At 43.9% G+C, this 23,143-nt stretch overlaps 1 pseudogene; it reads left to right on the top strand.

The window, feature by feature from the left end:
- The window catches only part of LOC137324681 (solute carrier family 22 member 3-like), a 39,029-nt pseudogene extending 16,107 nt beyond the window's left edge, over positions 1 to 22,922 (top strand).
- Positions 22,923 to 23,143: the final 221 nt, after the last annotated feature.

Genomic DNA, 23,143 nt, shown 5'->3' with positions numbered 1-23,143 from the left:
GACCGAGCTGGCCGAGCCCTGCAGGACATAGCTGCTAGACTGGGCCTGCGGCAGGTGGTGAGCGAACCAACACTAGGGAAAAACTTACTTGACCTTGTCCTCACCAACCTACCTGTCGCAAATGCATCTGTCCATGACAGTATTGGTAGGAGTGACCACCGCACAGTCCTCATGGAGACGAAGTCCCGTCTTCGCACTGAGGATACCATCCAACGTGTTGTGTGGCACTACCACCGTGCTAAATGGGATAGATTCAGAACAGATCTAGCAGCTCAAAACTGGACATCCATGAGGTGCTGTGGGCCATCAGCAGCAGCAGAATTGTATTCCAGCACAATCTGTAACCTCATGGCCCGGCATATTCCTCATTCTACCATCACCAACAAGCCAGGGGATCAACCCTGGTTCAATGAGGAGTGTAGAAGGGCATGCCAGGAGCAGCACCAGGCGTACCTAAAAATGAGGTGCCAACCTGGTGAAGCTACAACTCAGGACTACATGCATGCTAAACAGCAGAAGCAACATGCTATAGACAGAGCTAAGCGATTCCACAACCAACGGATCAGATCAAAGCTCTGCAGTCCTGCCACATCCAGTCGTGAATGGTGATGGACAATTAAACAACTAACGGGAGGAGGAGTCTCTGTAAACATCCCCAACCTCAATGATGGCGGAGTCCAGCACCCGAGTGCAAAAGACAAGGCTGAAGCGTTTGCAACCATCTTCAGCCAGAAGTGCCGAATGGATGATTCATCTCGGCTTCCTCCCGATATCCCCACCATCACAGAAGCCAGTCTTCAGCCAATTCGATTCACTCCATGTGATATCAAGAAACGACTGAGTGCACTGGATACAGCAAAGGCTTTGGGCCCCGACAACATTCCGGCTGTAGTGCTGAAGACTTGTGCTCCAGAATTAGCTGCGCCTCCAGCCAAGCTGTTCCAGTACAGCTGCAACACTGGCATCCACCCAACAATGTGGAAAATTGCCCAGCTATGTCCTGTCCACAAAAAGCAGGACGAATCCAATCCGGCCAATTACCGCCCCATCAGTCTATTCTCAATCATCAGCAAAGTGATGGAAGGTGTCATCGACAGTGCTATCAAGCGGCACTTACTCACCAATAACCTGCTCACCGATGCTCAATTTGGGTTCCGCCAGGACCACTTGGCTCCAGACCTCATTACAGCTTTGCTCCAAACATGGACAAAAGAGCTGAATTCCAGAGGTGAGAGTGACTGCCCTTGACATCAAGGCAGCATTTGACCGAGTGTGGCACCAAGGAGCCCTAGTAAAATTGAAGTCAATGGGAATCAGGGGGAAAACTCTCCAGTAGCTGGAGTCATATCTAGCACAAAGGAAGATGGTAGTGGTTGTTGGAGGCCAATCAGCCCCAGACGTTGCTGCAGGAGTTCCTCAGGGCAGTGTCCGAGGCCCAACCATCTTCAGCTGCTTCATCAATGACCTTCCCTCCATCATAAGGTCAGAAATGGGGATGTTCACTGATGATTGCACAATGTTCAGTTGCATTTGCAACCCCTCAGATAATCAAGCAGTCCGTGCCCGCATGCAGCAAGATCTGGACAACATTCAGGCTTGGGCCGATAAGTGGCAAGTAACATTTGCACCAGACAAGTGCCAGACAATGACCATCTCCAACAAGAGAGAGTCTAACCACCTCCCCTTGACATTCAACGGCATTACCATCGCCAAATCCCCCACCATCAACATCCTGGGGATCACCATTGACCAGAAACTTAACTGGACCAGCCATATAAATACTGTGGCTACAAGAGCAGGTCAGAGGCTGGGTATTCTGCAGCGAGTGACTCACCTCCTGACTCCCCAAAGCCTTTCCACCATTTACAAGGCACACGTCAGGAGTGTGATGGAATACTCTCCACTTGCCTGGATGAGTGCAGCTCCAACAACACTCAAGAAGCTCGACACCATCCAGGACAAAGCAACCCGCTTGATTGGCACCCCATCCACCACCATAAACATTCACTCCCTTCACCACCGGCGCACTGTGGCTGCAGTGTGTACCATCCACCGAATGCATTGCAGCAACTCGCCAAGACTTCTTCGACAGCACCTCCCAAACCCGCGACCTCTACCACCTAGAAGGACAAGAGCAGCAGGCACATGGGAACAACACCACTTGCACGTTCCCCTCCAAGTCACACACCATCCTGACTTGGAATATATCGCCGTTCCTTCATCGTTGCTGGGTCAAAATCCTGGAACTCCCTTCCTAACAGCACTGTGGGAGAACCTTCACCACACAGACTGCAGCGGTTCAAGAAGGCGGCTCACCACCACCTTCTCAAGGGCAATTAGGGATGGGCAATAAATGCTGACCTTGCCAGCCACGCCCACATCCCATGAACGAATAAAAAAAAAGTGTGAGGTAATGCATTTGGGTAGGGCAAACAAGGCAATGGAATACACAATAAATGGGAGGATACTGAGAGGTGTAGAGGAACAAAGGCACCTTGGAGTGCATGTTCACAGATCCCTGAAGGTAGCAGGACAGGAGGTTAAAAAGGTATACAGGATACTTTCCTTTATTAGACGAGGCATAGAATATAAGAACAGGGAGTTTATGCTAAAACTGTATAAAACATTAGTTAGGCCGCAGCTTGAGGACTGAGTACAGTTCTGGTCAGAACATTAGAGGAAAGATGTGATTGCACCAGAGAGGGTACAGAGGAGCTACACAAGGATGTTGCCAGGGCTGGAGAATTTTAGCTGTGAGAAAAGATTGGATAGGCTGGGATTGTTTTCTTTGGAGGAGGCTGAGGGGAGATTTAATTGAGGTGTATAAAATTATGACAAGGCTAGATAGAGTGGATAGGGAGGATCTATTTCCCTTAGCAGAGGGGTCAGTGTCCAGGGGGCATAGATTTGAAGTAACTGGTAGAAGGATTAGAGGGGAGCTGAGGAGAAATGTTTTCACCCAGATGGTGGTGGGGGTCTGGAACTCACTGCCTGAAAGGGTGGAAGAAACAGAAACCCTTAACTTATTTAAAAAGTACTTGGATGTGCACTTGAAGTGCTGTAACCTACAGGGCTATGGACCAAGTGCTGGAAAATAGGATTAAGCTGGATATCTCTTTTCAGCCGGTACGGACATGATGGGCCAAATGGCCTCCTTCTGTGCTGTAACTTTCTATGAGTCTATGATTCTATGTGAGTAAAGAGCCCTGATATTAACTTGGAGCTGGGAAGAGAGTGAGGTGGTGAGGGGGTGGGGGGCGGGAAACCCTGGAAGTAAGGGTTTCCTGCAGGTCCCACTGAATTTAACTGAATCCTGCTTTAAAATTTTTCAAATGATTTCCCGCCCGATAGCCAGCTTGATTGACAGGCTGGTTGCCCGTCAGGCGGAAAAGCAGCCGGGGAGCGGATGGAAGGCAAGTCAGAGTTTGGATTGGGGGGTGGGGGGGGCGTCGGGGAGAGATCGGGATCTTTGGGGGCTGGATGGGGGGTAGGGTCAGGGAGAAATTGGGATCGTTGGGAGTTGGATGAGGGGGCCGATCACAGGGCGGGGGGTGGGGGAAGTCAGAGATCATTGGGGAGGTGAGAAGTCAGAGATCACGGGTGTCTCGGACATTGTGTGGGTCTCGGACATCGTCGGGGGGGGGTCTTGGACATTCGGGGGGTCTCGGACATCGTCGGGGGGGGTCTCGGATATTGTGTGGGTCTCGGACATCGTCAACGGGGGGTCTTGGACATTGTGTGGGTCTCAGACATCGTCAAGGGGGTGTCTCGGACATTGTGTGGGTCTCGGACATCGTCGGGGGGGGGTCTCGGACATTTGGGGGTCTCGGACATCGGTGGGGGGGGTTTCAGACATCGGGACAAATGCGTCGGCCTATGACGGGGTCCGATCGCGGCAGGTAGGTTTGTTGGGCCTGGAGGAAACACTCCTGCTCCTGACCCACAAGCAGTGCAATAAAGGTACTTATCTCATGATCCAGCCCTTCATGCCTCCTTTTCAGTGGCAAGATTCATGAGCCCCGGGAAAAGAGGCATTAAATTTAAAGGTCGGAGAAAATCAATTTAAAAAGACCTAATTAACATCTCATAAGGACGTTAATTGCTGCGATAACTACCCGCTCATCTGCACTAATTAAGGTCCCACCTGCATTGAGTAGGCTACTCGCACGCATCCAAACATGCTTCCGTTAAACCCGGAAGTGAGCAGGTTGGAGCCGGGTTGCGGTCGCGCTCAGAAAATCAATTATTTTAACTACCCACCTGTTCTTGGTGGTTAGAATTCCCCCAAGGGCTCTGATCAAATTCTGGGACGTCTCTGGATGTGAGTAAAGGACTCTGATCAAATTCTGGGATGTCTCTGGATGTGTGTAAAGGACTCTGATCAAATTCTGGGACGTCCGTGGATATGAGTAAAGGACTCTGATCAAATTCTGGGATGTCTCTGGATGTGTGTAAAGGGCTCTGATCAAATTCTGGGACGTCCCTGGATATGAGTAAAGGACTCTGATCAAATTCTGGGATGTCTCTGGATGTGTGTAAAGGACTCTGATCAAATTCTGGAATGTTTCTGGATGTGAGGTGTGTGTAGAGGGTTGTGGTCAAATTCTGGAATGTCTCTGGATGTGAGGTGTGTGTAAAGGGTTGTGATCAAATTCTGGGATGTCTCTGGATGTGAGGTGTGTGTAAAGGGTTGTGATCAAATTCTGGGTTGTCTCTGGATGTGAGGTGTGTGTAAAGGGTTGTGATCAAATTCTGGGATGTCTCTGGATGTGAGGTGTGTGTAAAGGGTTGTGATCAAATTCTGGGTTGTCTCTGGATGTGAGGTGTGTGTAAAGGGTTGTGATCAAATTCTGGGTTGTCTCTGGATGTGAGGTGTGTGTAAAGGGTTGTGATCAAATTCTGGAATGTCTCTGGATGTGAGGTGTGTGTAAACGGCTCTGATCCAATTTTGGAATTTCTCTGTATTTGAGGTGTGATTATGGGCAGTCGGGTTTTGTAGAATTTAGCTGGTAGCGCATTTTGGCCAAATTGTAGCTTCTACACTGATGTCTCAATCTCCATGACCTGGATTAGAGAGTTCAATGACTGGTTGTACTCCTGTGAGAGTTGGGAGAAGGAGATTCACTAGTTGCTGCATGTTCCTTGCTGGATGGCTGGGATCTTTAGGTATTCAGTGAGTGATGGATATGTGCAAACTCCTCATTGATTATGGTGGAGTCAGAGGTTAGGTTACTATTTGCATGTACATGGGGTTTCCGCCGAAGTTATGACAGTGGAGCACGAGGAAATTCATCCCTAAGACTCCTTACCTTGCCTAATGGAAACTTAAACACGACAACGGGAATGCCGCTCTGAGCCATTTTGAACCTTTGTGAAATCAAAATACAATTACATAGATGTTTTCTATACCCAAAACAACTGAAGCAATACTGTATAATATTAACACCATGAATTCTACTATATGATAGTAACACCATGAATTATAGTATATGATATAAATATAATGGATTCTAGTATATGATATTAACATAATGGATCAAGTATATAATATTAACATAATGGACCAAGTATATGATATTAACACCATAAATTCTAGTAGATTACATTAACACCATGAATTCTAGTATATGATATTAACACCATTGATTCTAATATATGATATTAACGCCATAAATTCTAGTATATGATATTAACACCCATGAATTCCTAGTGTATGATGTTAACACCCAGGAAATGCTAGTGTATGATATTAACACCATGAATTCTAGTATATGATAGTAACACCATGAATTCTAGTATATGATATTAACACCCATGAATTCCTAGTGTATGATGTTAACACCCAGGAAATCCTAGTGTATGATATTAACACCATGAATTCTAGTATATGGTCTTAACACCATGAATTCTAGTATATGATATTTACACCATAAATTCTAGAGTATGATATTAACACCATGAATTCTAGTGTATGATATTAACACCATGAATTCTAGTGTATGATATTAACACCATGAATTCTAGTGTATGATATTAATACCCATGAATTCTAGTGTATGATATTAACATCATGAATTCTAGTGCATGATATTAACACCCATGAATTCCTAGTGTATGATATTAACACCCAGGAAATCCTAGTGTATGATATTAACAGCATGAATTCTAGTATATGATAGTAATACCATGAATTCTAGTAAATGGACTTAACACCATGAATTCTAATATATGATATTAACACCATGCATTCTAGTATATGATATTAACATCATGAATTCTAAGTGTATGATATTAACACCATGAATTTTAGCCATGCTGCAGCTTTGAACAGGGTTTTCCCAAGTGTAGCAAAAGTGGTGCATTTTCCATGCACAAATCCCTTCCCGCTGATGTAATAGTGTAACCAAGTTTCACTCATCCTTCAGATGGGCCAACATGACCAGGAGTTTTCTACCACACTTCTGTCATTGGCAGCCCTAAGGACTACCCTCATCAGTTATATTTAAATACAAATAACCATACAAATTTGATGTTTTATTGTGTATCTGTCATTATAATTTTCAGAGCAAATCTCATTGTTGTCTCTTTTCAGCCATAGAACTGGTTGGACCAAGATACAGAAGAGTTGTTATAGTTGTAACACAAGCAGTTTTCTCGTTAAGTATAATGTTACTTCCTGGTTTTGCGTACTTGATTAAATCTTGGAAAGGAATCCAACTGGCCATTACCGTTCCAAACTTTGTCTTGCTGCTTTACTGCTGGTAATTTAATTTTATTGCAAACTTTCCCATTGATTAATATTGTACAACAATCACTTATTGCATGGTAGAATTGATTTTACAAATTTGACCTATTCCACTTTTAGCTTAATCCCAGAATCTCCTCGGTGGTTGTTATCTTGCAAGAGAATCAAAGAAGCATTGAAAATTGCACAGGATATTGCAGAACAGAATGGAAAGTGTCTCCCATCAACTTACAAAGAGGTAATTGATTGTGTTAGATACTAGGAATATTGGAAAGCCATCACTGAATTTCAAATGCCCCAACTTTGATGTTTTATACAGCATAAACTATACAAGATTAAAGGTTAAAGGTTTTGGGACACATGTATGTAAAAGAAAGTTTACCTTTGGCTGTAGTTTGAATGAGGAAGCCTGACTTTGAATGAGTAAAGACTCATTTGTCTTGTATCCAATTAACGATTTTTATAATTAAAGCAAACCCAATACCAAATTAACCTTTCAGTGTGGACATGTCTGGCCTTGAATACATTTTGGGTGTGATTTTCATGTCGCTACTGCTCCATTTCCACCTAAAAATGGGCGGTAGCGGGACCAAAATTGCGATTAGAGTTGAAGGGTGACTTACCACTTGGTGACCACCTGTTCCAATTTTTGGGTGGACCTCAATCTAGGCAGCCAGAGCTCCCACTGGAAATGAGCGGGAGTCTCATGAATATCTGATCAGCGGGGTCACTAATGTAGTTATGACCCCGATGCCATTTTTGTCTCTGTCCGTTTAGCTACCACCAGTTCCTGCTCCCACCCGCGAAACATGGGCAGCAGAAGTTGAGAGGCGGCCAGTTTGAGCATCCATTAAAGAGATCCTTAACAGTCAGGGAAAGCTGAAAACAGGTTTGACCCTCATTTTTACCGCAGTTGCTTGTGGGTTTTGAGCATTAAAGGCTTCCAATAGTTCATCGCCTTGCTGCTGTAGGTGCAGCAAAGATTTTGTCTGATGCTCAAAACTGCTGCTCTCTTTTGCTCCTGATGCTTCCATTCCCCGCCCCCCATAAGGTGCTGCTGCAGGGCCATCAAAATGAGCCACCCTGCCAGATTTCCCATCCCCATATCAGCAAGCTGCCTACAGGGAACGCTTTACACATTGGCAGCTCACCAAATTAATGTAAATGAGGACCGAACACAAAAATGGCTCTGGCCCCACGTCGACTCCTTCAGGTGGGCGCAGGGTACATCCCGCCTACCGCCCACCTGAGTTACACTGAAACCGTAAATTGCCCCCTTTATGTGACTCACTAGGGTTGGGCTAAGGCCGGTCCCACAGTTCCCACCAGTCTGTCTTAAAACAGGATCTTTCATATTAACCCTCCCTGAACATTAGATGGTCTCTTCTTTTTAACAGGGGCACCTATGTGTCCCAGTGGAGCTGAGCTCAGCTATTCTCACAATTTCCACTTTCTTGAACTGCTGTGTTTTTGCACTTTTTAGCATAAGTTGTCAGAGGGTTCATTGAAATTGTCCAAGGCTGTGCTTTGTGTGCAGATTTTGAAGCCTTCTCATACGCTAGTTAATACCTTTGGTAATTCTTGTGAATATATGAATTAAGAAGGAACAATTTCACTCTGGTCTTCCATATCCATTCAGCAGTTCATAAAAATAAGGTTGAGTGTGGATTCAGAGCAGACACTGTAAACAGAATCTTTCTCTCTCCTTAAAGCGAAAAATGTATACTATGGAGGGCCATAGAGTGTTGGGGGAAAGGAAGAATGAGACACTGTAAGTCACAGAGCGGAGATGAAGGGAAATTCAAAGTCACATCGAGCAGGGGTGGAGTGAGACACTGTAAGCCACATAGAGCAGAGATGAAGGGAAATTCAAAGTCACATAGAATGAATGGGAAACAAGTCAGGGGCATACAATATGGGCAAGAGAGAACACTTAAACTCACAAGTGGGTAGGAGACAGGGCTGGTTCAGACAAGATGGGCTGAATGGCCTCCTTCTGTGCTGTATGATTCTATGATTCTATCTCTTACAATGCAGCATTCCCTCAGTATTGCAGTGAAGTGTCAGCCTAGATTATGTGCTCAAGTCTCTGGAGTGGCATTTGAGGCTAAAAGCTTCTAACTCAGAGGCGAGTGTGCTACCACTGAACCAAACTGACGCTTGTAGGGGAAAGAGGCAATAGGTTAGGGTGAGTTACTGTTACAATGGCCCTGAAATTCCATGGGAGCCCTCCCAGTCTCCCACCATAACTCCAGTGGGAGATTGGTGGAACGCCCCCCCCCCCGCAAAAAATGAAGACTCAACGTAACCCGTTTATGCCAGATTTCCACAATTTTTTGGGGGGTTCTGCCCCAGAGATATGGCAGGAGACCAGGAGAAGCCATGACGAATTTAAGGGCAAATTAGTCAACAGCTGCTTAGTTGAGATGCAAAAAATACAATGCTGTCTTTCCCTGAGATAACCAGGATTCAGATAGACATGCTAAAATGTTCAGTATCTGCATCAACTAGAAGGAGAAATGCCTTTATAATTACAATTGCTGCAAGAAAATACCTTGATGATTTAAACCAGAGTGTCTAATTTATCATCACTCAATTCAACTCAGAATTAGTATTTACGCTGCCTCTGAAACTCCTTATGTAAAACTGTGGTAGCCAGGCAGAAAACTGCATTGCAGGTGATATGTGTGGAATTTTGTGGGAATTGTCTCACTTCACCATCATTTTCCAATCTTCTCTGGCTACAGGCTTGGTGCCAGAAGATAGAGGGCTGCTAATGTTGTACCATTGTTTAAAAAGGGAGAAAAGGATAGACCGAGTAATTACAGGCCAGTCAGCCTAACCTCGGTGGTGGGTAAATTATTGGTAACAATTCTGAGGGATGGTATAAATCGTCATTTAGAAAGGCACGGATTAATCAAGGACAGTCATCATGGATTTGTTAAGGGAAGATAATGTCTGACTAACTTGATTGAATTTTTTGAGGAGGTAACAAGGAGGGTTGATGAGGGTAGCACGTTTGATGTAGTCTATGTGGATTTTAGCAAGGCTTTTGACAAGGTCCCACATGGCAGACTGGTCAGAAAAGTAAAAGCTCACAGGATCCAAGAGAAAGTGACTAGTTGGATCCATAATTGGCTCAGTGACAGGAAGCAAAGGGTAATGGTCGACGGGTGTTTTTGTGACTGGAAGGCTATTTCCAGTGGGGTTCCACAGGGCTCAGTACAAGCTCCCTTGCTATGGGGCATGATTAAGAAGTTTGCAGATGATACAAAAATTGGCCATGTGGTTGATAATAAGGAGGAAAGCTGTAGACTGCAGGAAGATTTCAATGGACTGGTCAGGTGGGCAGTAAAGTGGCAAATGGAATTCAATCCGGAGAAGTGTGAGGTAATGCACTTGGGGAGGGCAAACAAGGCAAGGGAATACACAATAAATGGGAGGATACTGAGAGGTGTAGAGGAGACAGAGGACCTTGGAGTGCATGTCCACAGATCCCTGAAGGTAGCAGGACAGATAGATAAGGTGGTTAAAAAGGCATACAGGATACTTTCCATTATTAGCCGAGGCTTGGAATATAAGAGCAGGGAGGTTATGATAGAATCGTATAAAACACTAATTAGGCCGCAGCTTGAGTACTGCATACAGTTCTGGTCACCAAATTACAGGAAAGATGTGATTGCACTAGAGAGGATACAGAGGAGATTTACGAGGACGTTGTCAGGACTGGAGAATTTTAGCTATGAGGAAAGATTGGATAGGCTGGGGTTGTTTTCACTGGAGCAGAGGAGTCTGAGGGGTGATTTAATTGAGGTGCATAAAATTATGAGGGGCCTAGATAGAGTGGATAGGAAGGACCTATTTCCCTTAGCAGAGGGGTCAGTGACCAGGGGGCATAGATTTAAAGTAATTGGAAGAAGGATTAGAGGGGGGCTGAGGAGAATTTTTTTCACCCAAAGGGTGGTGGGGGTCTGGAACTCACTGCCTGAAAGTGTGGTAGAGGCAAAAACCTTCAATTTATTTAAAAAGTACTTGGATGTGCACTTGAAGTGCCGAAACCTATAGGGCTATGGACCAAGTGCTGGAAAGTGGGATTAAACTGGATATCTCTTTTTCGGCTGGCACGGACACGATGGGCCAAATGGCCTCCTTCTGTGCTGTAACTTTCTATGATTCTATAATTCAATGATCACACGACTACAAATCACCCGCCCTTTGTAAAACTAACTTTTATTTCAATTACGTGACTTACTGGTGTTTTTCAGATGATAATAGGAGAGAACAGTTCTGAAGAGATAAATAATCCTTCCTTACTGGATTTGTTTAGGACACCACAGATGAGAAAGCACACACTTATTTTAATGTACTCCTGGTAAGATCACAAATTAAGATTGTATGTGGTTAAGTTGAATGTATTACTGAATGTATAAGACACTTTTGACATTTTAAGTACAATGATGCTCTACCATTGTATACTATTTATATGACTCTTAGACCTGGGTCACGTTGAATACCATTGAATAAAAAACCCATACAGACTGGGAAGATCTCACGTTCAACTCAAGGCTGTGCTCAGTTCACCATTGTAGCAGGAGTGCTACAAGCCCTTGTGTTAGGTGGTGGAAAATCGGCCAGTCTCCACCCTTGATCACTTAGCAATGACTCCTGTTGGAAATACATGTGTGTGGATGTTGGGGGAGGACAGGATCAAGCTGTGGTGAGTTAGCAATCATGATAATAGCAGCACATATCCATGTGTATTTGATTGGAGTCCAAACAATGTGGATGAAATTAAAATAAATGGGGCGGAAGGAATCCTATTATTCAATATTGAACATGTGAAGATGTTTCTCAATCATGCATGCAGAAAAATTTGTGTAGATATTCGATTACAATAAGTGCGTGGATAGATCTGATCAGGTAATTTGCATATCATAGATAAGAGTGCAATTTGTTACTGGAAACCATTTATCTACTCAGGTATTATTGTATAATACTTATCTGGTCCACTGCAGTGTGACTCTTTTTACCACCCAATTTTGGATGGTTTAGTGGTGGTAAAAGTAGCAAAATGGGTTAGGATTAGGGTTGGTCATCAGTCAGGCAGCAGCACAGCATTGCATAAAGAAGGTCACTGATGGTCTATCCAAGCAAGCCTCATGCAAAACAAAGAGAGCGAGCAGCAGTTCTAAAGATACAAGGAGCAATTGATGGAAAACATGTGGCATTGAAAGCCCCATATAACAACCCCCTCAATTTCATGAACAAAAAGGCTATCAGTCAATAAACATCCAGCTAAAGGGTGATGCCAATAACCTTATCATGCATGTTAATGCCTAGGAAGCCGTCATGACACTTTCTTCATGCTATAATCTACCATACAGCCTTGACTCAGAATCATGCACTAGAATGGTTGATTGATGATCAGGGATATCCCCTGCATTCATGGCTTATGACTCCAGTAAGGCATCCATCGATAAACACGGACCAACAGATAAAACAATGAAACTCATGGGACTATAGGAAGTGTGGTAGAGCAGATCAGTGAAATTTTGAAGTCTTGTTTTAGATGCCTGGATAATCTGAAGGAGCCAAGTAGTACAATCTAGTAAGAGTCTCCAGGATTATTCTGGCTTGCTGCTTCCTACATAATATCACAATGCAGAAAAGGTTGCTACTTCCAGAAGCTCAAAAGGATGATGCTGATGATGAAGATGGAGAATGTCGTCCATGCCCACATCAGGAGTAAGATGCACAGGAAGGAGAGGAGGTGCAGCAAGAGAGTCTTCAACCTGCAACCAGAGAAAGGAGCCTGGAACTTATAGCCCAGTGCTATCAGTAAATAAACATTGACTAACCAAATAAACTCCACCCCACCCCCGCCCGCTGTTCCTCCACCATTCCCAACTGTCTCACAAAGATCTGCATTCCCAAAGGCTTCTGTAGCTTGCCTCCATAATACAGAAGTCACACTCTCACACGTCATCATCCAAGTCTGCTAAGTTGCAAACATCTGCAGAAATGAATTATGAAGTATGTGTCCAGATTCAATAAAGGATTCCAATAATTTCCTACACTCTAACTGCAGCTATTTCTTATCACCATGTCTACCCTTTGTGCCAGCTCCTTATTTGCACTAGCTCCTTATCCCCTCCTTTTAAGAGGTGCTCCTTGAGTGATACGAGATTAAAGAGGTGGCTGGCTAGGAAGATTCCTCTACAGCCTTTGAGGGCTGAGGTGACTCTTATCTCAATTAAGTTGCTGTTCCTGAGGGATCTGCTTCTGTCAAGGGGTGTTGGGCCCAGGTCTGAAGATCCCTAATGTGTTGGCATTGGAGGTGGGGTGCTCAAGGATGTAGGCTTATTGTCATTGTCATGAGAAAGACGATATCCGTTGCCACTCATTGCAGTCCACTGGTGCAGAGCACAGGCTCAGATATGCTACTGGTCAGTGTCATTGCAGACCGAATAGTCCCAGTCAAGTTTTGGAAGACCTGTTTGGGTTCACCCTCAAAGCATCTATTGAATCATTGGTAGCTGCCAGCCTGGAAGCCACCAATTTACAGGACTATGGGGAAAGAGCAGGGGGAGTGGGACTAATTGGATAGCTCTTTCAAAGACCCGGCACAGGCACGATGGGCCAAATGGCATCCTTCTGTGCTGAACTTCCTTTTGCTGCCTTGTTGCCGCAGAAATCTCCTGGACTGTCACTCTTTTCAGGTTGTCCTGTGTGTCATGAGAAACTCCCTGCTGTGTATTGCAGATGCATGTAGTAGACTCCTCCCATTTCTTCATCCTCTCAACCATAATCAGGGAAACTATCGCTGCTGCCTGTGCATGACCTATGCCCCTAAATCATTGTTCTTTTGGAGAGTGGGCCGTTGAGTTCTGGGTCTCTAGGCTCCTTCATGAAGGAACAGCACTCTCCTCTCCTCCAGTCCCAGGCCCTCATGCTCACTAATGCTTGATGATTCACCCAATGAAAACCCTTCTGACTCACCAACTACTTCCTCCCGGGTGAGTGTATCTGGACTGCTGCTGAGGTCCCGGGTGGGTGTATCTGGACTGCTGCTGAGGTCCCGGGTGGGTGTATCTGGACTGCTCCTGAGGTCCCGGGTGGGTGTATCTGGACTGCTCCTGAGGTCCTGGGTGGGTGTATCTGGACTGCTGCTGAGGTCCCGGGTGGGTGTATCTGGACTGCTGCTGAGGGAGTTAAGATGCTGTGACAGAGTCGGTGAGGATAAGGCAAGAGTTGTGGATCTTGATGAGCTCGGCTGTTCCTCTGAGTGGTTTGCCTGTTCCTCCAAGATATCATCCAGCATTGCAAAAATACAAAAGCTTGCTCATCTGTGTAAACACTTAAATAACTCCTTGAAGAAATAACAGTTGAGAACATGGACGTTGCTATACCTTGACAATCCACATGAAGATGAAACGACCTGTTCTCCCCCTTGTCCTGTCCTTACCAACCCGAACTTGGCACCTTGCCTCCTATCTCTACAGCCTCTCCTGTTTGTCTGTCTACAAGTTGAAAAACTTCCTCCTTGTGCATACTCAAAGTTTTAAAGATAATATTTGTTCCTATCAAAGCTTTCCACATAAAACTATGCATACATAACAATGCTGTCTATTTCCACACAAAATTCTTCCTCCAGTTGCAGTTCTCTGGCACTGCTTAAGTGTTACTCTTTCCTTTGTGAGGAGAGAACACAGTGTTAGAGGAATCTGATTGCCAATCACACTTCATTTCAGCCAGGTGTCTGCATCCATCCCATATTTGTAATGCTTTTGAATGAACGGTTTTGACAGAGTAAATAAGGAAAAACTGTTTCCAGTGGCAGAAGGGTCGGTGACCAGAGGACACAGATTTAAGGTGATCGGCAAAAGAGCCAGAGGTGACATGAGGAAACATTTTTTTACGCAGCAAGTTGTTATGATCTGGAATGCACTGCCTGAAAAGGTGGTGGAAGCAGATTCAATAGTAATTTTCAAAAGGGAATTAGATAAATACTTGAAGGGAGAAAGATTAGAGGGCTATGGGGAAAGAGCAGGGGGAGTGGGACTAATTGAATAGCTCTTTCAAAGAGCCGGCACAGGCACGATGGGCCAAATAGCCTCCTTCTGTGCTGTACCTACTATGATACTTGCAGGTGCTGGATCTCTTTAAACACCTCTCCTTCCACAGTAGCACTGCCACTTCAAGGCAAGCAATGAGTTTTCACAGTGGTTTGAGTTAACATGGTGCACTGTTATTTCCAGAGGTTCCTGTGAATAGGTCCGTTTTTTTGCCACCTAGGTAATGACACCAAGAGGGCATGAGCAGGGGCGGACTGGCTCCCCCGACAGGGCACGGGATTCTTAAGGTAAATGGGGGGTGCCAATAGTACTGCACTATGGAACCATTTGCGGGGGCACTTGGAAAATTTCCTGATTTCCTATATGGCCAGTCCATCCCTAGACATGAGAGGGAAGTGCATGGGAAACAGTGGCTTCACTTACCTTGGCCAACTTGTGAGGTCATTCAACCACTTCCTATGTTGTGTGGCAGTTCTTCAGGTGATGGAGGTTGCACTAACTGCCTCTGCCATCTCCCTCCATAAGGTCTGAACCACTCTCATGTGGGGCATCCAGCCTCAGTCTTCTTTCTCTTCTGAAATTTATTTCTGCTAGAAGAATTTCCACTTACGCATCAGTAAATCCAGCTGCCTTAGGTCCCTCTCTGGCTCTTTTGTGAAGTTAAAGCATGATATAATTGCCAATCTCCTATTTGAGGGCCTTGTCGAGCATCTCACTAAGCCTGGCTTCCCTTAAAGTGTGATGCTTCTAACCAGCAGCCATTTTCCAAAACTCCAAGACAGTCACACATGTCACAAGATGACTATTTTCGTGCCTCCCTAATGTGAGTAGAAAAAGTCGCTGTGGACCTAAACTAGAAAAACTAATTTTATACCTGCACTGACCTTTTTACTCACATTAGCAACTGGGGCAAAAGTACCCTGAGTATAAAGAGTTCTACACCAGAGTAATTGTGAGAGAATCTCCAGAGATTTATGACACTCAACAGTTCCATTCTTCCAAGTTTCTTCCCAATCCGCAAAAGTTATCATTGCAAAACTTCTACATTTTTATTCATCTCCATATCTCCTCTCATTTAATCCTAGCTGGTTGCTTTCCATTTAATATTCATTGGCCAGTGACAAAGGAACCGTCATGTTCTGTGGGATCACTGATTATGTCTGGCCATAATTATCTCAATGTGACAGAGCTGTGCTTGAATATTTGCTCCTGAACGACCCAATGTTAATGTTATATGGACAATTAAAAAGAACTTGTATTGTGATTTCTCTTTATTCATATACAGAAACCAAGGCCAATCTCCATAGTGCAGGATAACCCCAAAGATGGAAAAAGTAGGAAAGAAGATGAGGTAAATCAGGAAGTAATAATTAGGTGATGCTAAGATTGGGTCTTAATAGCTCGCAAATTGCAAGGGAAGGGGCAGATTGTGTGAGGTAAAGAGTTCCATAATGTAGAGGCCCTGGGAAAGAATTTCCAGTTCGAGAAGGAGACCCTGGAGACGATTTTGGTCTCCGAGCAGGTAAATGGACAGGAGCTGAGCTGGATGAGAGTGACGACCGCCCAGAGGCGTCTCAGTTTCAGGATTGCCCCCATTAGCATGATTGAGGTGAGCTGCTAATGCAAAACCGACTCACCAAAGGCAGCTCACCAATAAGAGGCAGGAAATCAGACACTGCAGCAGATTCTTAAGGACCTGCAGCAGCAACTACAAGCACTTTCAAATCCTTTAAAGTCAAAAATCCCACAAGCCACTGCAAGGACAAAATCTCCAAAAGCCCTATACAACTTTACCAGAGAGCAGCTGAGGGTACCATTAAATATTGCTGGAAACGGCCACCAGTGGACTTGCACCATCCATGGTTGGTGGGCAGTAACAGAAAATGGCGTTGAGGGTGGAAAATGGCTTTGGGGTCTAAATGACATTACTTGATCCATATTTGCATTTATTCATGAGGCTCCTGCCGGTTTCACAGAGGTTCTGGACGTCAGTATTAATGACCCTGGAAAATGTGAGCAGCCATAAAAGCAGTGGTAAAGTGCTGGACAAACAGCCGCTTTATTTTCTGTCCGCTACTGTTCGTTTTTGAGTGCAATTGTAGCAGAAAATCACCCCGCATGAGTTGAGTTTTGATTTCAATACAGTGAGGATGCAAGGTGATTGAAGAACATGTCGGCTGTTCTATGTGTAACCTGGGCACAATGAGAGACACGGGTTCAAAGGAGCAATGGCTTTAACGATTTAGCGCTTTATTTGATTGTGTTCCATTTCTTTCAGGTTCACAAGCAGTGTGGTGTACATTGGGCTTATCTTGCGTTTAGGAATCCAGGGAAGTGACAGTTACATTGATATTTTCGTAGCTGGAGCTGTGGAATTGCCAGCAACAATTCTTGGTGTTCTGGTGGTTGATCGTGTGGGACGGCGCAGTCCCTTTGTGCTCTCCAATATACTGGCAGGAGCATTTTGTCTAATAGCAGCATGTATTTCAAAAGGTAAGTGCTGAACTATTCTATGTAGGGGAACTTATTCATGTAACCTGTAGGAGGAATGTTGGAAAAACTCAGGTTTAATTTGAACTTTGTGCTTCATTCTTGCTTTGAAATCATGCCCTCTCTGGGGAGTAGAAACTGTCATCTATTGTTGCCTTATTCTTAGAGTACAGTCTACAGTTTATCGTCCCATATAGTTGCCCAGCACAATGGAGGGCAGAAATTGCGAGGATCGCTGCTGGTGCTGAACCTTGCACTTTCTATGCTTAAATCACCATTACACTCAACAGTGGGACTCAGAGTACAGAGGCCTGCATACAGTATCATGGTTACTAACACCGTTCCGACTATTGCCTAGATTTTCCTGTGAAGAATGCCCAATTTTCCACCATAATTTCTGGCAATGATGGAACCAACCCCCACCCACCCCCACCCATCTTTAAGTGGATATGCTTATTTAAATGAGGCAGCCATAACATGGCAATATCATCCGCCCATTTTCTAGAACTACACATCGTTTGCATTCAGCTGCAAATCATGCCTAAAAAGAGTGGAAATCGAGGATTGCTAGGTGGAGATAAATTTAAAGAGCCAAACATTGATCCTGCCATCGATTTTGGAAGTTTTTTGGGGGGTTTCTTTATGCTTCTGCCAACAACCTTGCTCCACATACTGTGATGCTCTGCAAACATCCTTCTTTTAAAAGCACGACCTGCGAGATCAGGGTGACTGAGTTCTTCAGTTGACAGGTGCCATATCCTGGTGCTCTGCTCACCAATGTCCTCCTCCTCATGGTCCACGCCCAGTTCCTCCTGCCCACTTGTGCTCTGTATGTCACCCAGTGCACTCCCCTCAATCTCAAATGCCCCCAGGGTGGATGACTTTGGGCAGGTGCTTGGGAAAGTGTGTGATTGATGGCTCTGCAATAAAGTTTTTTAGCAGATCTGGAGCAGAGGGGCCTTGTTCGTCTTCTTTTCTTTGCTCCTTCCTTGGGCACATTTCGAGGAGGAAAGGAGGGGTTAGAATGGATTGGTGAGGAACAGAGTTCACATGCCACATTCAGACTGACATGAAGGTTTCATGATGTCATTTGCTGATAAGTAATGTGGTGTACAGTACGAAGAGAACTAAAATATCACGATAAACCTGCAGCTGACACCTGCCCTTCTACTTCTCTGTCTTTGACTGCCTCTATGTCTTCCCTCATCAAGAGCTGCAATCCTTATTCCTCTAAGGGGTGAGACGGCAGAGGCCTACCACCAGCTGCCCATCTCTCTCTGCTGTTATGAGTTTTCTTCTCCTTTAAAAAAAACGCAGAAAGTGAGAATAACCCCTGGTTGCCAAACCCAGGTGTCAACAAGCAAAGTATAAAGGGGGTGATGACAGGGGATAGGAACCAACCAACTGCAATCCATGTGAAGTTTTTAGTGCAGTGCAGTCAAAGCATATAAAGATGTTAGTAAGGGAATGCTTGTAGGTGAAGGTTGGGCTGTAAAGGACCTGCAGTATTTCTAAGTCATTGATGGTTAAATCACTCAAGCACTTTAACACAATGAGGGGGAGAGGTGGTTGCAATGACAGACATATTTAGTTCCATGCATTCTTGGAAATATGGCTGACTTCTCTTACTTTGTCAGATCTGGTGAGGTGATTATACTTTTGCCGGCACTGTGTGAGGTTGCCAAGTCAGCACTGCCTGCCCTGGCCACCTTCCTGCCACTGATACTGGGCAGCTTTCCTTGCAGGTTTCCAAACAATGCCCCCCTCCTTTGCTTAACTGTATGGAGAAGCACATCCACAGCCTCACTGGTGTACCATATGTCCCTGGAAAGCTTTCAGAACTGTTAAAATCCCAGATTTCTGACAGCTCCTTTAAGCTGCTGCAGGCCTTTAAATTTTACAGCAGCAGGCACTTTTCCACCCTCCACCCCAAGTAATGAGTTCCCGATGAGTGGTGCTCCTGATACTAGGAGCTTGCTGTCATTAAGTTGATTTGATTGACCCCCTGATTTCTGATGGGGTCAACTTACTTCTCACGGCAAGTGCCAATCTCACTCTGCTATTTTTCTGCTGAATTTTTTTGTGTGAATGGGAAATTTTGACTTCTGAGTCTAAATCAGGATTTTGGAAATCTTTTGGGCAGAATTCTCTAAAATGCATCAATGTAGAATGTGGCTGCTATGTGAAGGTGCTGAGATAAAGTGAATCCTGGTTGTTAGAGGGTAAAGAGTCCACTGCGCCAGCTCCTGGTGCATGCTGGGAGCGCACATTGGGAAACTGTGCACTGCTGGCCCAGTGCCATATTGCTGAGCTGCGACTTCAGTCTCCTGTACAATAAATAATTAGACGAAAATAGCGGATATATTTCCTGTAGAAAAACTCGAAGGTAAGTTCATTGTAGGGACTATACTTGCTACCTTTTGCTAAATCCAAAACCAAGCAGAAGGCATGTTCGGTTTGGGGCACTTGACTTCCTGTCATCTTTGCTGCTAATGAAAATTCATCAAAAACCCTAATGATTAATGTCTCTCCCGCATGCAAGTAAGTGGAAAAAAATTGACTACTGTTGGTGGTTGGTTTACATTTTAGAAATTTATTGACTGCCCAGTAAAGGTCTGACTTGATTTAAAGTGTGGGTTTAATATTTGGTGGAAGTCTCGTATCAGATGCAATTGACTGCTCTCCTATATTAGTATTCTGTATGTCTGTACCTTACTTTGTTTTCTCCTCTTAAAGATATGCACTGGCTCAAAACTGCTGTTGCCACATTGGGCAGATTTGGAATAACTATGTCGCTCAGTATACTTTTCCTTGTAACCAGTGAGCTACATCCCACATCAATAAGGTAACTAGTAAAACCTTTTCAATGATATTAAATCATATGAAGAGAGGGAGGATGTGCCAACCAAGGATGGCTGTTAATTACTCCGAGGACCCAGCCCTGACATTACCTTGGAAACAACTGCAGATTATTAGCGTGAATTATAGAATCATACAGTACAGAAGGAGGCCATTCAGCCCATTTGCTTGTGCCAACTCTTTGTAAGAGCTATCTAATTAGTCCCACCCACCTGCGCTTTTCCCATAGTCTTTCAATTTTTTCCTTTTCAAGTATTTATCCAATTTCCTTTTGAAAGTTACTATTGAATCTGCTTCCACCACCCTTTCAGGCAATGCATTCTAGATCATTACAACTCGCTGCATATGTATCTTCTGGTTACCGACCCTCCTGCCATTGGAAACAGTTTCTCCCTATCTACTCTATCAAAATCCCTCATAATTTTGAATACCTCTATTAAATCTCCCCTTAACCTTCTCTGCTCAAATGAAAACAATCCCAGCTTCTTGGATCTCTCCACATAACTGAAGTGAACCAACAGAACATAACAACTTAGGTAAACAGAGAACAGTGAATGCAACACAATGATTATGTTCAAAGCATATTTGTGGTGGGGGCAGAACCATGCATAATATCATTTGTTATTGACAGATATTCCTGGGGTAAATTAGAAGGTCGGAGGGGGGAGAAGTGGGAGTGGGGGGTTTGGCAAGGGAAGAGTTTGAGATTTTGCTGGGGAAGGAAGGGAAGTAAGGTAGGAGCACTGTTTTTAGAATATTAAAAGATGAATATAATAGATGAACTTTTTTATAAACAAGACGACTTGCTTTGCTCATGGTAAATCTGAGTTGTGTGCTCTCTGTCTTTACCTGTCTCTGCCATCTTTGTGTTGCTGGTTCTCTTACTCTCTTTCCTCTTCTGGTTCTTGCTGTCTCTGTTCTCTTCTGCTTGCCTTTGTACCCCCATTTCTTTCCCTCCCTGTCCTGTTTTTTCTCTCTCTCTTTTTGTTCTTTTGTCTGCTCTCTCTCCTTTTCTCAGTAGATGGTGTGGGTGACAGTTAGTGAACCAATCATTTTATTTTTTTAAAACAGGAATTTTGGCATTTCAGTATGTTCGTCCCTGAGTGATATTGGTGGGATTGCAGCACCATTTGTGCTCTTCAGACTAACAGCCATTTGGTCTGAACTTCCTCTGATCATTTTTGGTGAGTTTTTAGAAGCTCTTAAATGAATAAATGAAAAAATATGTTATCCATTCATTGTTATCCAGTATTATTGAGTCCTTTTTTTCCTGACTAATTGTATTTAAAGCAATAGCACTGAGTTACCCCCAAAGTTTCTGTCTTTCTGATATGTCACAATTTTAAGGAGTATGCTGTATTTGAATACTTGCTACATTTTAAAAAATGAATTTAAGGAATTCTTTCCCTTCATTTCCTCCCTCCTTTTTTTTTAAACTTTCATTGCATCATGCATGGTTCCCCAAATGAGAACGTCTGTACGAGGTCTAGATCTAGTTCTCCACTAAAAACTGGCTACGCTATGGGACTGAACAGTGTGGGCTGACTCACCTCTTCCTTCCCTCTCTCAACCCAGTTCACATCCTGAATACAGTGCATGGAGCATACCGGGAGAAAGCTTCATCTCGCATCATCAGTACAACACAGAGTCCCAACAGCATGTTCTAAACAAAAACAAACAAACATACGGCAAATATGTTCATAAAAGATTTACAAAGTATTGAGATAAAAATTTTAAAAAGACAAACTTTGGAAATCTGAAATCAAAGAAGAAAATGGTGGAAACATACAGCATGTCAGCCAGCAGCTGAAACGCATGGGATAACCCACAGTGGTGCTGTCTATTGTGGCTGATGGTTAATGTTTCAGGTGGGACACTTCATTGAACTGGGTTCAGAGAAGGGCTCCACACAAACTGGGTGCTGCTCATCCCTTGTTGCCCTGGTGGTGGGCCTTCTTCTTGAACTGCTGCAATTATTTTGAAACAACTGACGGGCTAGCTAGGCCACTTCAGAGGACAGTTAAGAGTCAATCACATTGACCATTTCTAACATTTTTTGTTGTTACTTGAAATGTATACTTTATTTAACCTGTGACGTCCCAAGGTTAGATTTGCATCTTCTATACATTCAACTTGTCAATAAATGATGCAAGTTTCCTAGCCTAGACATGACCAATTCTAGACTCTACATAAGTCAAACAACGGAGAATACTGTAGCAAATAAAGTGCATTGTAATTGGTCTCTATTTTACTCTAGGTGCACTTGCTCTGGTAGCTGGTGGCTTGGTGCTGCTTTTGCCTGAAACAAGAGGTCTGAGATTACCAGAAACGGTAGACGAAGTGGAAAACATTACGAAGTAACTATGAATGTGGAGCCTGAACTGAGCAGGTAGCTGTGCTCGTTTTCAGAATTGTGACAAGTGGCTCATACTCTGTTCCACTTTTTATCTGCAGGCTTTATGAACACGACCGGGATGAATGTAAAGAGATGGTCAACCTCCATACTTCGGCTTAGGGAATGAAAAGAAACGTATCGGAAAAAGAAGTAGTGGCCTCGGTGTGCCAGCTCTGACATTGTTGAGTTCTGAATCAGGGCCTTGGAACTAAAAAAAGCCTTACTTATCAATCATATTACAACCAATTATCTTCATTCTGGTGGTAGAGTTTCATACGGAGAAAATTGAAGAAATTCAAGTCATAATTTTTGACTTTTTCAAATGTATCAAATGGAAATGTGTATTATTCTAAGAAAAGTAAGAAACCATTTTTTCCATGTTTGTTATAATAATGTTTGAAGTGGATGGTGATCTTAGCGTCAGAAATGTTATCATGTGATTTGGACAGAAGTGATGATTTATATGATTTTTGTATTATATAATGCTGTTTTACCTTGTGATTCATTCTCCAGTGAAGCTAGGTTCTAGTCCATAGAATGTAGAATACACAGTGGGTTGGGGGGGTGGGAGGGATAAAA

This window comes from Heptranchias perlo, chromosome 8, assembly GCF_035084215.1.
Source record: "Heptranchias perlo isolate sHepPer1 chromosome 8, sHepPer1.hap1, whole genome shotgun sequence".
Taxonomy (NCBI): Eukaryota; Metazoa; Chordata; class Chondrichthyes; order Hexanchiformes; family Hexanchidae; genus Heptranchias; species Heptranchias perlo.
Note: the sequence above shows the minus strand (reverse complement) of the source record. Positions and strands in the feature narration are given on the sequence as shown.